The following is a 15749-nucleotide window of genomic DNA, read 5'->3' as shown; positions in this document are numbered from 1 at the left end:
TGGAATATCATTATTGCTTTAGATCACGTAGTGAGATAGGTTTACGAGGCCGCGGGTGTTTAAAAGTCAAACAACGATATCGTTATACGAATCGTATAGAGGGAAGGAAGCGACGGCAAGGGATTGCTGTGCCAAGTGAAGTTCAGTAGTAACAGCGATACTGTAGCAAATTAAATTAGAGAAACAATGAGGGGCAGTGAAGGTTAAGAGAATACAATTGAGGCTGCGTCCACCAGCAAGCCGCTCCCAAAACCCGCACGTACCTCTACTTGTATAGTGAACAGTGATTTATCGGTAGAAAGTTCCGTTGCAATGCCGAAAGCCGATTCCTTTCTCGACATTGGCTTTTTCTCCCAAAGGAAGTGAACAGTGATTTGTCAGTAGAAAGTTCCATTGCATTGCCGAAATCCCACTCCTTTCTCGGCATTGGCTTTTTCTCCCAAAGAACCGCCAGCACAGCAGCGCAGCCTGCCTCGCCAAGGTTTTTGAAAACAAATAAACTTTTCCTGTTGCAATCCTCCTCCGAAACAGCGTCCGCGCCTAGTCGAACACAACTAGGACCGGCAGCGAACGGAGCACCCCTGCCACTTACGACAGTGAGAACGGGACCTTACCGGCACGCTTCAAAACCTCAGAGAGCGGAAAGAGTCAGCCGACGCTGACCTCAGATTGCCTTCGCTTCCGCGACCCACTCTCCATGGAGGCTTCCTACTTTGCCTGGAAACCAGTCTTGATGCTTGTGCAGTTCAACCCACACAGGTTTCTCCAGGAATCGGGAAAGTAAACACACAACAAAGCAGCAGTTTTTCATCCGACCACATCCACCAGCTGGGGTTGGTGTGAGCAGGCGGGCGCTGAACCCGCTGTAAAATGTAAAGAAGACCCTCTTGCTCCATGACAAAGAAGGTAAGCGTCACACTCAGGATTGTAGGAAAAGAACAGTTTAATGACTGACGCGTTTCAACCTCACGGTCTTTGTCAAAGTCACTTCATGAAGCGGAAGTAGCAACATATAAAGGCATTTTGTTAAGACAACCAAGCATGACCAAGCAGTTTTTTCAATAGACATGGAAAAAAGAATATCATGATTACATGTAAAAAGCAGACTCTCCATACACTAAGACTGCCATCAATTGAAAACAGGAAAATAAAATTAATATAATTTCCCTATTATCTAATTTCTCCCCTATTCGCAAAAATAAATACTGAATAGGAGAAATAAAAAATAAAAATTATCAATTATTAATTATTAGATAGGTGAAGGCTTGATGTGAAGAGAGTATTTATTGCTAGTGCTAGAGTTCGTCCATTGCGTGAAAGGAAAAATAATCATCCCATCAAATGGGCATCTCAAAGAGATGGTACACAAATGGAGTACGTGGGACTGCCTAGTTGCAACAGACAAAACTACCCTGTATTTGCACAGGACGGTTAAGCTACAGAAATTCAAAATCACACAAATGGTGTATTCATCAAGATGTCTAAGGAAAATCTTGGGTAACTGTCAAGCAAAGAATGAACCCACTCCCAATACATTCAAAAACCAAGGCTTAGCGGCTGAGCCCCACCTTCCGACCAAGCAGCCGCTTGGGCGAAATGGCGGTAGATAGGGATTAAATATGGAGAAGATAAAATAAAATCAAATAAACATTTGCAGATGCAAAATGTCAGAGGGAGATCAGCATAGCCAGAAACAGGGGAAGGCCCGGAGGAAGCACGCCTAACAGGGAAGCAGGAGTGTATCAATACAGTGTCCAGAATAGTAGGTACACCTCAGGTATATGATATCACCTCAACCTTGGTGAACATGAAGGTCTTTTTCTCGATTTAGGCCACCAGGCGCCTTTCTCTGTAGACGGATGATATACTTTGACTCCAAACGTTGCAGACGTATTCTACTGGCGGGCGCCAGTAGGTAGTTATAGTTAGGATCTAGTTACTTTAGGAAAATGGCAACATTCTATTCGCAATAACTTTGGTGCCGATTATAGGTACACTGTTTTAAAGTGGCCGTGACTGACAGATACTGAATACCTGTACTTCTAATATTTGAGAAAGTATACCAGAGAGCTAATATGGGTGGTGAGAACCTTGAGTTCTATATTTCCATGTGAAGTACAGTATAGGAATATAAAAGTAAGTGGAAAGCTTTTATGTTCATATTAAAGAGGGGGTATGAGAACTTAGTGAGGCAGGCAACGTGTGTGTTTTCGTAGCACTAAAACAAGAACGTGTGTAAGGTGAGAGCAGGTTCGTGCTGGAGTTGCCTTGTTGTGGTCGTTTGCAGAGGTGCAATCAGAGGGAAATTTTGGGGGAGCCTAATTCTTTCAGCAATAGGTAGAGTGGGCATGTAGGGGTTATAAAAAGGGGTGAAAAAGAACAGATTCTCCTTTACAAAAAAATGATGTTTTGAAGTACAGTGAAGTACACGGGTGCAGCTCTGTGTGTGCGCCCATGAAGCTGTGTCAGAGAGTCCGGGGCAATGGGCGTTGCGCGCCTGGTGGTCTGTCTGCTAATCACCCCACGATGATGTTGCTGGTGCGTTGCAAAAAGAGAAGGGAAATACTGAGAGAAAATGGCTCTCTTTAAAGGATTTCCCTTCTGCTACAATGCGAGTCACTTGGCATGATATCTGCACTTCGAAGTAGTGAGCAATGTGCATGCTCTCACAGTGTCACTGCAGTGCAATAAAGAAAAAAAACGGATTATGTTTGTGAGGTCGGAAAATAGAGCCCTATAAAGACCCGTTTCGAGGCTCCCAAAAATAAAGTGCTGGTGGTCACATCCCCACAGACACCCCCTCCAGTTAAAGCCCTGGGTGCAGTGTTATGTTTGCGAAGTTGTTGATAAAATTGTTAGGTAATAATGGAAATTTTTATGTGTGCTGTTTGGTTGATAATATCATTCTAAGTACATAGATTCAAATTTAAAAAAATACTATTTATAAAGTTGTGTGCGGTGGGTTGCAGAGAAAGTTGTGTGGGGTGGTGGGGTGTGGCGGAGAGGTGAAAAGTATGAGGTAGTGCAGTTATATATAAATTGTGAAGGAGTATGTAAATAATTAAATAAATACTTGCTGTATGTTCTGTGGCACTACTTGTCATCCTAGTGCTCATCTGTCGTGCTCTATCACATTGCAGCACTGGGTCTGGAAGTTGTTAGTGGAAGTTTTGCAATTGTATGTTAATATTTTAACATAGTGAAGAAATGTGAAAAATAATTGAATCTATTTTTTGTTTTTCAGAAAATTATTTCGTTTGGATTAAAATTTGGAAATGCCTAGAAGATTTGGAAAAAAAAGAAAAGAGAAGAAAAATATATATTTGATGAAAAGGAAAGATCTTGAAGTAGAAAGAAATGCGAGTAGTCGAGAAACTGGTTAAGTAAAAGCAAAAGACAATTTTTGAGAAAAATATTACGAACATTTTTTAAATTTTTTTTATTGAGCAGAGCCATCAAGAAGCAACCATTATTTACACATAAAAAAGAAAAAAAGAGAAAAAAAAACTTGAACTGAAAACATCATAATTCCATGTTCACTCAATGATTACACATAACAACCAAAAAAGAGAATACCGTCATCAAATTAACAATCAAAAAAAATAATCCCAAACCCTCGAAAATTTCTTAGTTGCCCCCACCCGTTTGGCATAAGCTTCTTTGAAAGACATTGTCCTTTTCATCTTAATCAACCATTTCTCAAATAAAGGTATTTCCAATGATCTCCAATTTTGTAAAATCAATAAACGGGCAACCGACATGGCAATTGCAAGAAAACATCCCTCATCTTTTGAAAGTACAGCCTCCCTAATACCTTACCCGAACAAAGGAGCTTCTGCTGAGGGTTCATACATTTTCTTAATTGCCCAACTAAATAAGCAAAAATATTTTCCCAGAAATTTTTTAACTTGGGGCAAGAAAAAAAGTATGTCGTCATCCCCCTTCTGCTAGGGTACCACAATGAAAGCAACTATTTACCACTTCTGGATATATTTTATTTAATGCTTCTGGAGTATAGTATGCCAGCCATTGAGCAACAAAAGCCATTCTTTTATAGTTAGCAGCTCTCAAAGCCTTATTACCTAAAGTTGAAATCTTTTGCCATTCTTGATAAGAAAAAACACATTGTGTATGAGCTTCAATTTTCTCCAGCATATTTAACACCAAAGGGGATTCATCTTGAGAGTTCAATAAACGGAACGAATTGCCCACTCCAAATAATCTCGAAGCATCTAATGCAGAGGCAATTCTACCTGGGGGGGATGTTAAATATAAAATTGTATTTTTTCAAAAAATTTATAATTTGAATAAATTCAAAAAAGGAAGGTTTATTGGGACCAAAACTTCTAACCTGTACTTCTTCCCAAGAAATCAACCTACCCTGAATACCCAATTGATTCACAATCCCCAAGCCAGCATCATTCCATTTTTTCAATTGAGTAGAATGAATATATACACCTAGCTCTTGACATTCAATTAGCTTTAGTGAAAAAAAGCCAGAAAAATCTTTTTATTTAAAAATAATGTCAAGTCTATTTGAAAAATCTATTAGCGTTTTGTATCTTGTTCTCTTTATGAGTTTAGATGTCTTCAAAAAAGTAGGAAGTTGGGTTCCAGCCTCTTGGATCATTTTGATGATAAAAAAGTCGTCAGCTCGATGCGGATTAGACAATAAACATGCTACATAATCAAAAAATGATGCATCATAATATGAACGAATATTTGGAAGTGCCATCCCACCCAGCTGAGTATCCAATTGCAAAATTGGCAGCTTAACTCTAGCTTTCTTTTTATTCCACACAAATGCCCGAATCATAGCATCAATCGCTTTGAAATAACTAACGTTAATCTTTACCGGAATGTTAGTAAACAAAAATATCAAAAGGGGTAAAATAGACATCTTAATCAATGCCACACGTCCTATCAAAGTTAAAGGAAGATTAGACCATTTATCCAACAGTTTCTGGATCTTTATACTGGTGGCTTCATAATTATTCTTGACCAATTCCCCATAATAACCTGTAACATAAATTCCCAAATACCGCATGGGATCGGTTTTCCCTGCCTGTTGTTTGAGTTCTTCTGGGTGGCATGCTGACCCAGAATTTAACATTAAAATTTCAGTTTTAGAGGGATTCATTTTATAACCCCCTATTTGTACAAATTTCTTAAATTCTACCATTGTTGAATGCAAATTAAATTTTTCTGGATCTAGATATAAAATAGCGTCATCAGCAAAAAGTTTCAATTTTGGCTTTCCAATGATTGGGGATCTAATATTCCTATTGGCTCGCAATCTGATAGCTAAGGGTTCAATAAAGAAAGTAAACAAAAGGGGGGATAAAGGGCAGCCTTGCCTGGTCCCCCGATTTATCTCTATTAACCCTGCCGGATCGCCGTTGACTATTATCTGTGCCTGTGCACCCAAATAGATATTTGTAATCATAGTTATTACTGCGGATGGGAATCCAAACCTAAAAAGTGCATAAAATAATGAATCCCAATTAACTAAATCAAAGGCCTTTTCTGCATCGACCATCATAATGCAGGCAGGTGTCTTATTAATATTAAAGTAATCTAGGGCTTGAATCAAAAAGCGGGTATTAGTCGTCATCATACGGCCCGCTATAAACCCTGTTTGATCCCCATGAATCACTTCCTTAGCTGCTGAAGTGATACGTTGTGCCCAGATCTTCATAAAAATTTTATAATCGGTGTTTAATAAACTAATGGGTAGATAAGAATTCAAATTGTTGGCCGGTTTACCCTTTTTTACAAAGCTAATTACTATCGCTTTTTTAAATTCAGAAGAAACCAACCCACTCGTTTTAATGTGATCAAATCATTTTTCCAAAAAAGGGGTCAGCTCCTTCACAAAACGTTTATAAAATTCGCTCGGTATACCATCCTCGCCACAAGCCTTAGCTCCGGCCAAAGACTTGGTAGCTGCCGATATCTCGGCATCTGTAATTCTCATCTGTAGCATCGTCACTAGATGCTGAGATATTGTTGGTATTTGAAGTGGAGCAAAACACTCCTGAATCATCTCCGAATTAACTGGATATTTAGTAGTATATATTTGTTGGAAATGATTAATAAAAATTCGAGGAATATCAGCTCTGTCAGAAACTAGTAAATTTGTTTGGGGATCTATTATTTCTATGATGCAAGCGGATTCTTGTCGAGCCCTGATTGACCAAGCTAGCATCTTACCCACCATTTGACTTTCTTCATAGATTTTCTGCGAGTATGTCTAGGAGCTATTTATTTCTTCTAAGATGAAAAAATCTCTTAATGCCTTCCTAGCCTGATCCAACTGAGTCTGATTTACGGAACCTACCAGTTTAGAAGCATGGACCAATGACTGCTGAAGCTGTGCTACTTTATCTGAACGTTCCCTAGTTTTCTTAGTGGAGGCGGCAATCATCTGCCCACGGGCAGCAGCCTTAAGATCCCTCAGACAGAAAAAATATCAGCAGTCCCTTCATTAATGGAAAAAAATTATTTTATCCAGCATCTAAACTCTTCAGCCATACTGGATTTTAAAGGAGAAGTCGGTCCATCTGCCACTTGGACGTTCGCTTTTTGGAGAAACCCATTTCTATAGATACTTGAATATAAGCATGATCGGAAAAAACATTAATACCAATATCTGCATCTCTAAATATCAATGAACGTGAAACCAATAAAAAATCGATTCGAGATGCAGTTTGATGTTGGCGTGAGGAGCAGGTATATTGATGAACAGTTTGATTAAGAAAACGCCATGCATCAATTAACTGAAGATCTTCTACCAAAGCATCAAAAAGCTTCTTAGTTTAAGGTTACAGTTGTTTTTTCCCTCTATTTGAAGTATCCATTTTCAAATCCTGAATGTAATTAAAATCACCTCCAAACACAATTTGCCCCGAGACCCCAATCAAAAGTTTATAGAGTGTACGTAATGCAACTTCGTCATCAGATATTGGGTCATAATAGCTAACAAGATTCAAAAGCTGACCATTCAGTGACACCTCTAGCCAGATCCACCTCCCCTGGGGATCCCTTTGTTCCCCAGGGGAGGCAAAAAAACACATTGAAAACATTCCTGGAATTTAACATTTTGGGGTATTCGTTTTCAGATGAGTTTCCCGTAAAAAAAGAATTTGAGGTTTTAAAGTAACTAACCACCTTATTAAGCCACCGTATTTACGTCTATTCAGTATTCCATTGACATTAGCAGAAATATTTTGACATATACTGGATAGACTCATTCTATCAGATAAACACAGAAAAAGAAGCAAAATATAAAAAAGTCACTATACTGCCAAACTATTCTAGATTGATTCCTGCACCTTTTAACGCCTTCCGGATAGCACCTGCTCATTTTTCCTAATAATCCCAACCACCCTAACCCTCCCTCAACAAAAAACCCTCCTCCCCTTAGGAAATGTGGTTAATCCCGCTATCCACATACTCCGACCCCCCTGAGCCCGTACTGGTGCCCTGTTATTGCACCAAAGAGTGACCTCCCCCCCTCCCTAAAACAAAAACTATTCTTTAAACTCAAGACTCTGCAAATCCTTAAAACAACTGTGCCCATAAAAGAATTCTTAACAGAGACAAAAACAGCAGAAAAACATCCAGCAAGTTATCTTCCAACTGAAATTGCCTGAAGCATCTCCTGTGCTTCTTCTAAAAGGGTAAATAGATGAAACTTCCCGTGAACTAGAACTTTAAGTTTGGATTGTTGTGCAATCGAAGCTTGTGCCCCTTTAGCTTTAAACAAATAAAGTAACTTGACAAATTCTTTACGTCTTCTAGCCGCCGCTGCTGGCATGTCAGAGAATATTCTGCATTTCACTCCATTTTCAGTTTCAAACTGTCTCATCTGGATTGCCTTTGTCAGTACTTTTTCCTTAACGCGGTAATCCGCAAAGTTGACCAGTATCATACGGGGGAACTTCTCATTAGGAGCAAGATGAGCAGGAACCCGATGAGCCCTTGTTAAATTTAGGTCCCCCGAAAATTCAGGTATCACAGTCTTCTTTATAAATGTCTCAACCCACTTAAGAATATCCCCTCCTTCAAGTCGTTCCGGTACACCAACTAACTGAAGATAAGAGCGACGTGAAAAATTCTCAAGCTCCTCAATCTTGTTCTCCATAGTTACTTTTTCATGGGAAACTGAATCCACTTGTTGAAGAACACTATTCATTTGGTCTTCTAAAGAAGAAATCCTCGATTCAGCCTCATGAACACGACCCGGAAGACTAGCAACTGCTTCCTCTATTTTTCCCAGTCGCTGCTGAATCGATAAACTTTCTAACTGCTGTGTTTTCTTCATGTCTCGAATTTCCTCGAGAATCATATTTCACATCGTTTTAATATCCATCTGACATGAGGCAGCCTTCTCATCCTGGAATATGAAGTCTGATTTTTTGCTTCCTTGCTGAGACCCACTAATATCTAAATCAGACCCAGGATCTAAAAAAATGGAGCTACTTTCCAGCGAGATGTTGGTACTTGGAGGAGCTAGGAGCCCTTGCTGTTCTGACGGAGCATGCTGAACTTGCTTATCTGGCTGGGCCAAGATGATGCTGTTTGATTGTGGTTGAAGGTCATTTAAACTGGTATGGAAAAGAGCGGGCGGAGACTGAAGAAGTGGAGTCGTAATGGCCATCGCCTCAATGGAAGCATTAAGTAAAGATAGAGTCGATGAGCCTGTAGATGGTACCTGTGCCTGTAAGGAATGTCCTCCTAAAAGAGGCAACCCTGGAGGGAGAGGAGAGTAACCCTGAAGAAGGTACTGATTCCATAGGTGTGGCTCCGGTTGTAGAATTCCCTGTTGCCCCCAAAGTACTAGGCCTGGGCTATATTTCCGTTCCGCTTGCGGAAATTGCGATAATTTGACATTTTCGCATTCCGCGGAGAGCGCGAAAATGTCAACATTTCCTCAATCCGCATTTTACCAGAAATTTTTTTCTTGCTCGCGCTGTAAAATAATACATTCTCGCGTGCGCGCGATCGCCTTACCTGAATCCCCACGTTCGCCGACAAGTTTTCCCGGTCCGGTAGCGTTCTCCATGCGATGTTGGATTGTTGTCAGCCATTTGTGCTGTCTCGCAACAGTTCGCGCCCGCAGTAACGTCATTCATCGCGCGATCACATCTTTCTTCTCGCGATCATGCACCGCGAGACAAGTGAACACAAGATGGCCGCACCCGCGAGCAACCGCATGGGTAAGTTGGCGAGCCGCAACCACGCAGAAAATACCGCGAACGGGCAGGAAAAAAACTTCCGCATCCTCACGATATTTCCGCGTGTTTGCGGAGATTTTTAACATTTTTGCGATAATTTGCGAAAGTGAATTTCGCAAATTCCGCCCACCGCTACAAAGTACCCTGTTCGAAAGAATCACTTCTCGGTTTATCAGTCAAAGTAATGGGAAGTAGCACCTTCATAACAAAAAGAGGAAAGTCTCTAGCATTTTTCTGCTCCTGATTTACCCGAGCATTAGTAATCCCAGTTGAAATAGTCAAGTTTTGGTCCCTGGGAGGAATTTCTGCAGACTCCATCGGCCTTATCTCTTTTAAAGGGGGATCATCAATCTCTGAAGTTTGAGAGCTAACGGAGGACTCAGAATGATGCAATTTGTTACCTCCCTTGGACTGGTTCAGCTTGGCTTTTGCTGAACGCACTTTACTTTTCACAGCAATCGCGACATCCACTTTCGCTGCTGCAGCCGCCAGCTTGAGCTGTTTCCTCATTGTGTAATTTATTAGATTAACTCTGCCATCCAAATTCTAAATTCTTATCGCTGAGGATACTGATCCAGCTTTCGCGTCCTCCTCCTCCTACTACTACTCAATACAGTTTTAAATTAGCTCCTTTTTCAGCCTCCCAGCACCAGAAGTATATTTCTTAAAAAAATAAATTCAAAAAAAGACCACAATTTCCACAATTGCTCGCAGCTTATCACCTTCAGCGCAAGTCGCAAGCCAGAACTAATCAGTCTCTCCCAAAGATTAATCCGGTAAAAGCAGCTATATATATGCCACACTCCTAGTGCTCACCTCCTGATTAAGTTGAAAAGCCGCCGGTTTAGCCAGCACAATTCCGCCTTCATTCGCCGGTCTCTTTTTTTTTTCCCATTGCACTAACACAGGTGCCTCAGTTTTTTTTTTTTTTAAACCAGGTTTCACGACAAAGTATATTCCAATGGAAGACTCGATGAAAACGGCATTCAGAAGACTCGCAAATGCCCAAAAAAAGGAATGTCGGAACGAAGCAAAGAACTAGCTGCAGTGGCCAGCCCCACACACAAGGTAGATTTGATGGTTTGACAGTGTCCACAGGGCTAAACCAAAGACATCCGCAAGATGGAACCGTTGCCTACCAGGAGGTGAAGCAAAAACATCGAGTGACTCCGTTTTCCCCAATGCCAGCCAGATCCAGCTCCAAAAGTGGTTGGTGAACGGCACTCGAAAAATGCCGTGAAGCAGAGCCGAAGCGAGGAAGAGATCAAACTGCAGCATCCAACATCAGCGTTCTCCACATCTGACCCGCAGAGTCGCCATTACCATGAGGGGGAGGAGCATCACTGAAGTTACGCGCTAGCGCTAGCGGGAAGCACCGTAGCCGCCCATCGACACCTATTACGAACATTTAATGAGAAAAACATCACACAAAGCAAAAAGAAGAAATTTTCAAGTAAGGTGAAGTAGAGTTCAATTTCAAATACGAGGACGAGGAAAAAGAAAGATGATAAAGAAATAGTATCTGGTACTCAGAGACAAAAACAATTTCAAGAAATTTGTCAGAGACTTTTTCAATCTAGAGTGATTCAGAATTTATTGAAAACATGCTGCAAAAATAAAAGAAGAATGTTCCAATTCAAAGAGAAGCAGCGTATTGAAAGTATAGTGGATACTGCTTTCAATTTGAAACAGAAGTTGTTCATTTTGATTTTGAAGAGATTGAAAGTATTGGATAAAATAGTAAAAGTATTGAAAGACAAAAGTAGAAAAAAAAGACTTGTGAACAGAACCAACTTTTGTAAAATCTTTAGTGGACATTGGAGACATACTTCTAGTACTGAGACTTTTTTTAATGAGGAAAGTTACTTCCAGGAAAATAGTTTATCATTTGCAGCTGATACTGGAAGTTATTGCTATGAAGTTCAGGGTGGTGTTCCTCTTCCAAAGGAGGGAATGGTTGGTAAAAGTGCAGAATAGCTCAAGAAGTGCAAGGAAAACATTCACAAGCTCCTGTGTATAAGTGGAGTTGTAGTAGCATTTGTAGTATTCAACAGGAATCCATTGATATAATTAGAAATTTGCTACGAGAATATATTCAGAAAAGTATAAAACAGAAGATTAAGTTGTTACAAGGACTAGATCCATGTAATGTAAGAAAATATACTGAGAAGTATGGGCATTCTCTTGAAGAAAAGTTTGTAAAAATGATTTTCATTATTTGAGGATTTTAGCAGTACACCATTAGGCCTGGTCGAAAATTTTGTTCCGTTCGCGGAAATTGCGATAATTTGACATTTTTGCGTTCCGTGGAGAGCGCGAAAATGTCAAAATTTCCGGTTTCCGCAGCTTGGCGATAATTTGTTTCTTGCTCGTGCTGTAAAATAATACATTCTCGCGCGCTCGCCTTACCTGAATCCCTGCGTTCGCTGACAAGTTTTCTTGATCCGGTCGCGTTCTCCATGAGATGTTGTATTGTTTTTAGCCATTTGCGCTGTCTCGCGACAGATCGCGCCCGCAGTGACGTCATGCGTCGCGCGATCACGTCTTTCTTCTCGCGATCATGCACCGCGAGACAACTCAAAACAAGATGGCCGCGCCCGCAAGCAACCACATGGGTAAGTTGGCGACCCGCAACCATGCAGAAAATCTCACGAACATGCCGGAAAAAAAACTTCCGCATCTTCGCGATATTTCCGCTTGTTTGCGATAATTTTAAACATTTTCGCAATAATTTGCGAAAGTTAATTTCGCAAATTCCGCCCACCCCTATACACCATACAGAAATGCGGAACTTTGTAAAGAAACTGTACTATGTAAAAAGTCCTGCATTAAGTTTAAGTGAACTGAAAGTCTTTTACATGGTCCTTTAATCAGATGTTTAAAAAAAGTGTGATGATATTGAAATGCGATATTTTGGTTCAGAAGAGCAGTTCATAGAAAGTGAAAGTTTCACTAATACAGATGTTGGAGGAGATGAGAAAGTGATTAGCACTGATCAGTTTGAAGAAGAAATTGGAAAGTTTAAGGCAGTGTGCTCTGAAATACCAAACTATGTTTGTGTTTGTTGTCGACGTACTCATTATAAAAGTCAAAGTAGGAATGTTGATTTGTATTTGAAAAGTGAAAAGGAGAACAATGGTAAGTGGGAAGAATTTGCAACGTACTAGTTTGTTGAAGGTTGATTTGAGTTAGGTAGTGATCAACATATATGTAAATATTGTTACAACAAATTAGAAGAGAACAAAATGCCTGGTAGTGCAGTGCATAATAAGTTGGAGTTAGTAGCTATTCCGCAGGAGCTGGCCAAATTGAATACATGTGAGTCGGTTCTAATTTAATCTGTTCATCCTTTTTAAACTATAATTCGGATGGAGCCTAAAACAGGTAAACTGCCACCAACAGACTTGCAAAGAGGGCTGAAAGGAAGAGTGGTGTACTTACCTTTGGATTTTAAGAAAAACATTGAAACTATTGCTGGAGAGAAAGAGGAAGATGAGTCAGTAGGTATTTTAGTAAATGGTGTACCCACAAAGCGTTGGAAAATATGGCAAGAATTTGTGGATGTTAATAAAGTTGAAAAGGCTATCTTATATCTTATAGAGAACAATATTTATTACAAAAATGTAAATGTGGATGAACAGGTAATACGTTTAGAAGATGATTTTGAAATTTCAAGTGGTCGAATAGAGAAAGTGGACAAGTCAAGGACTGAAGAGATTTATGAACATTATACAATACGTCCTTTGCATTCAAAAGAAGTGATAGGAAGTAGAATTGAGTTATTTCAAATGAAAAAAGCACAGGGAATTCCAATGAGTGTATGGGAGAAAAGCTTGGAAGCTCGTTGTTTTCCACAGTTGTTTCCCACTGGAGAAGGTTGACAATATGATGACTGACCTGTACGGATTCCAGCTTCAGAATATCAGTCAACAAGATTATATTCTGAAGATCCTAGATTTCGACAGTGCATTCCATGCATATTTCACCTTTTGTTTGAAAGTGATCTGTCTTCTCTCTGGTATGCAGTGAATCATATACTTAAAACTGGAGTTCATGAATCACTTCTTTCTGCGAAAGAACTTGTGGAGAAAGTTCAAGAAACAGATGAAAATTTAGTAGCACAGTTAATCAATTTGATGGCATGTCAATGTGAAACAAATTAATATTGGTATTGTCGTCATGGAGAACTCAAGTGTATGTTACGGAACTTAGGTACACCAACATGGTTTGTCACACTTAGCTGTGCAGAGTATGCATGGGAAGAGTTGCTTGAGTTTTTAAGAGAAGCAAATTCTAATATAAAAAATGTTGAAATTAAGACTCCTGGTGAACTGTGTTCATTGGATCCTGTAAATGTGTGCAGATATTTTAATCATAAGTTTCAAGGTATGATGTCTTTTATCTGTAATAAAAAGAATCCACCTCTTGGAGAAGTTACTGATTTCTTTTGGAGAAAGGAGTACCAATCAAGAGGTGCACCTCATATACATATGCTACTGAGGGTCAAGGATGCACCTAAATTTTGAACTGATTCTGATGAAACATTATTGTCTTTCATCGAACAGTATGTGACGTGAGATTCCAAGAGAAGAGGAGGATAGAAGCTTGAGACAGCAAGTTTTACGTTTCCAAAGTCACCGTTGTGGAAAGTACTGCAGAAGAAAATACAAGTCTGAAGGAAAATTTTACACCAAATGTCGGTTTGGTTTTCCCCGTCCAGTCATTTGTAAAGGAAGAGTAAATTCTTTTTTTTCTTCTGTGAGGCACACAATAACTTGGAAATCTCCGAAGAATACCTACAACTTAAAAACAACATAAGTGTCACAGTATATCAATGACTACAATCCAGTCATTTTAAAAATGTGGAATGCGAACATTGGCACCCAGTATGTTGCGGATAACTCAATTGCTGTTGCACGTTATGTTACATTGTACATAACAAAATCTGAAAAAACAGAGATGAAGCAAATGTGGGAAGAAATTGCACGAGAGAATAGTCTTAGCAAAAAATTGTACAGCTTTAGTTTGAAAATGCTTTCCCACTGAGAAATTGGATCGTATGAATGTTCAGACCGCTTGTGTTCTTCAAGTTTATATTCAAAGTCACGAGGAATCATTTGTGTAAGTTTAGGTCTTGCCTGCAAATTAAATAGAGTGTTGAAATCATTGGAAGACATTGAACAATTAGCAGCAAATGAACCAGATAGTACAGACATTCTTAAAACTAATATGTTGGACACATACTATCTGAAATGAGTCAACATCTGGAACAGCTATGTCTGTATGAAGTACTTCAACATTACAGCTTCAAAAGAAATGTTAAAGAGAATTTAAATGAAGGAAAGTTTGCAGTAGTTGGGTGTCATGGTTGTTTAGTAAAACATGCAAAGGGTAATCTTATAAACCACAAGAAACTTAGTTGTGAAACTCCAGATAAGCGAGAATTTTACTATTTATCACTTCTGCAGCTGTTTAAACCATGGCATAGTGAAAGTGAGTTTGACTGCTACGAAGATTCTTTTAATGCTTGTAAAGATAGCATTCGATGTCCAATTTTCCCTACATATTTAAAAATGTTGAATGATGAAATTGAACAGGAAAAGACTATTATAGCTGAAATAGCTCATGAAAGTTCTCAAAATAGTCAAAGTATTGGTCCATGTAGTCAAGATCCTCTTGGAGAACCAATGCTGGAAAATGAAGCAGCGATTGCTATGCATGAAGTCGAAATTGCAATGCACCAAGCACACGAGGAGAATATAACATTGGAAAAGTTAGAAGAAAAAGTAAATGTTGAACAGAAAGAAATATATGTGTAAGTGAGAGAACGGATAGAACATGGTTTGTTGCATGAAAAAAAATAATGTCTGTGTTCATTTTTTAAACCTCTTCAGATGTACATCAGTGGTCAAGCGGGGACAGGTAAAAGTTTTTTATTAAAGTTTTGACCAGTTATCTTCAAAAAACTACTGGTTCACATTTATGTTGTGTGGTAACAGCTCCAACTGGATTAGCTGCACACAATGTTAAAGGAGTTACTTTGCATAGATTATTGATTCAGCTTCAGAAGGACCACGATCCACCACCACCAGCAACAGATTGCACGCAGAAGCTGGAACAAGATCACAGCCGACCAGCTCGCGACCGCCCTGAGCAAGAACCCACCCACCAGCGCAACGAACCCCAGCCAAGCAGCCACCAACCTCACGAAGTGGATCAGCGACTGCGCAGACGACCTCGCCCCCCTGAAGACCCCGACTAGCAGACCCGGTAGCAAGAAAGCCCCATGGCTCACCGACGAACTCAAGAGCTCCAAGAAGAACTGCCGAGCCCTCGAGAGAACCTGGTGCAGAGACCCAACACCGGACAACATGACTGCCCTCAAGCTCGCCACCCGTAAACACCACCAACTCATCCACGCCACCAAGAAAACCGCATTCAAGGAACGACTGGACAACAACGCACACAACAGCAAGGAACTCTTCAACATCGTCAAAGAGCTCTCCAACC

The sequence above is a fragment of the Triturus cristatus genome, chromosome 6 (assembly GCF_964204655.1).
Source record: "Triturus cristatus chromosome 6, aTriCri1.1, whole genome shotgun sequence".
NCBI classification, from domain to species: domain Eukaryota; kingdom Metazoa; phylum Chordata; class Amphibia; order Caudata; family Salamandridae; genus Triturus; species Triturus cristatus.
The sequence above is the reverse complement of the archived record's forward strand: the minus strand, read 5'-3'. Positions refer to the sequence as shown.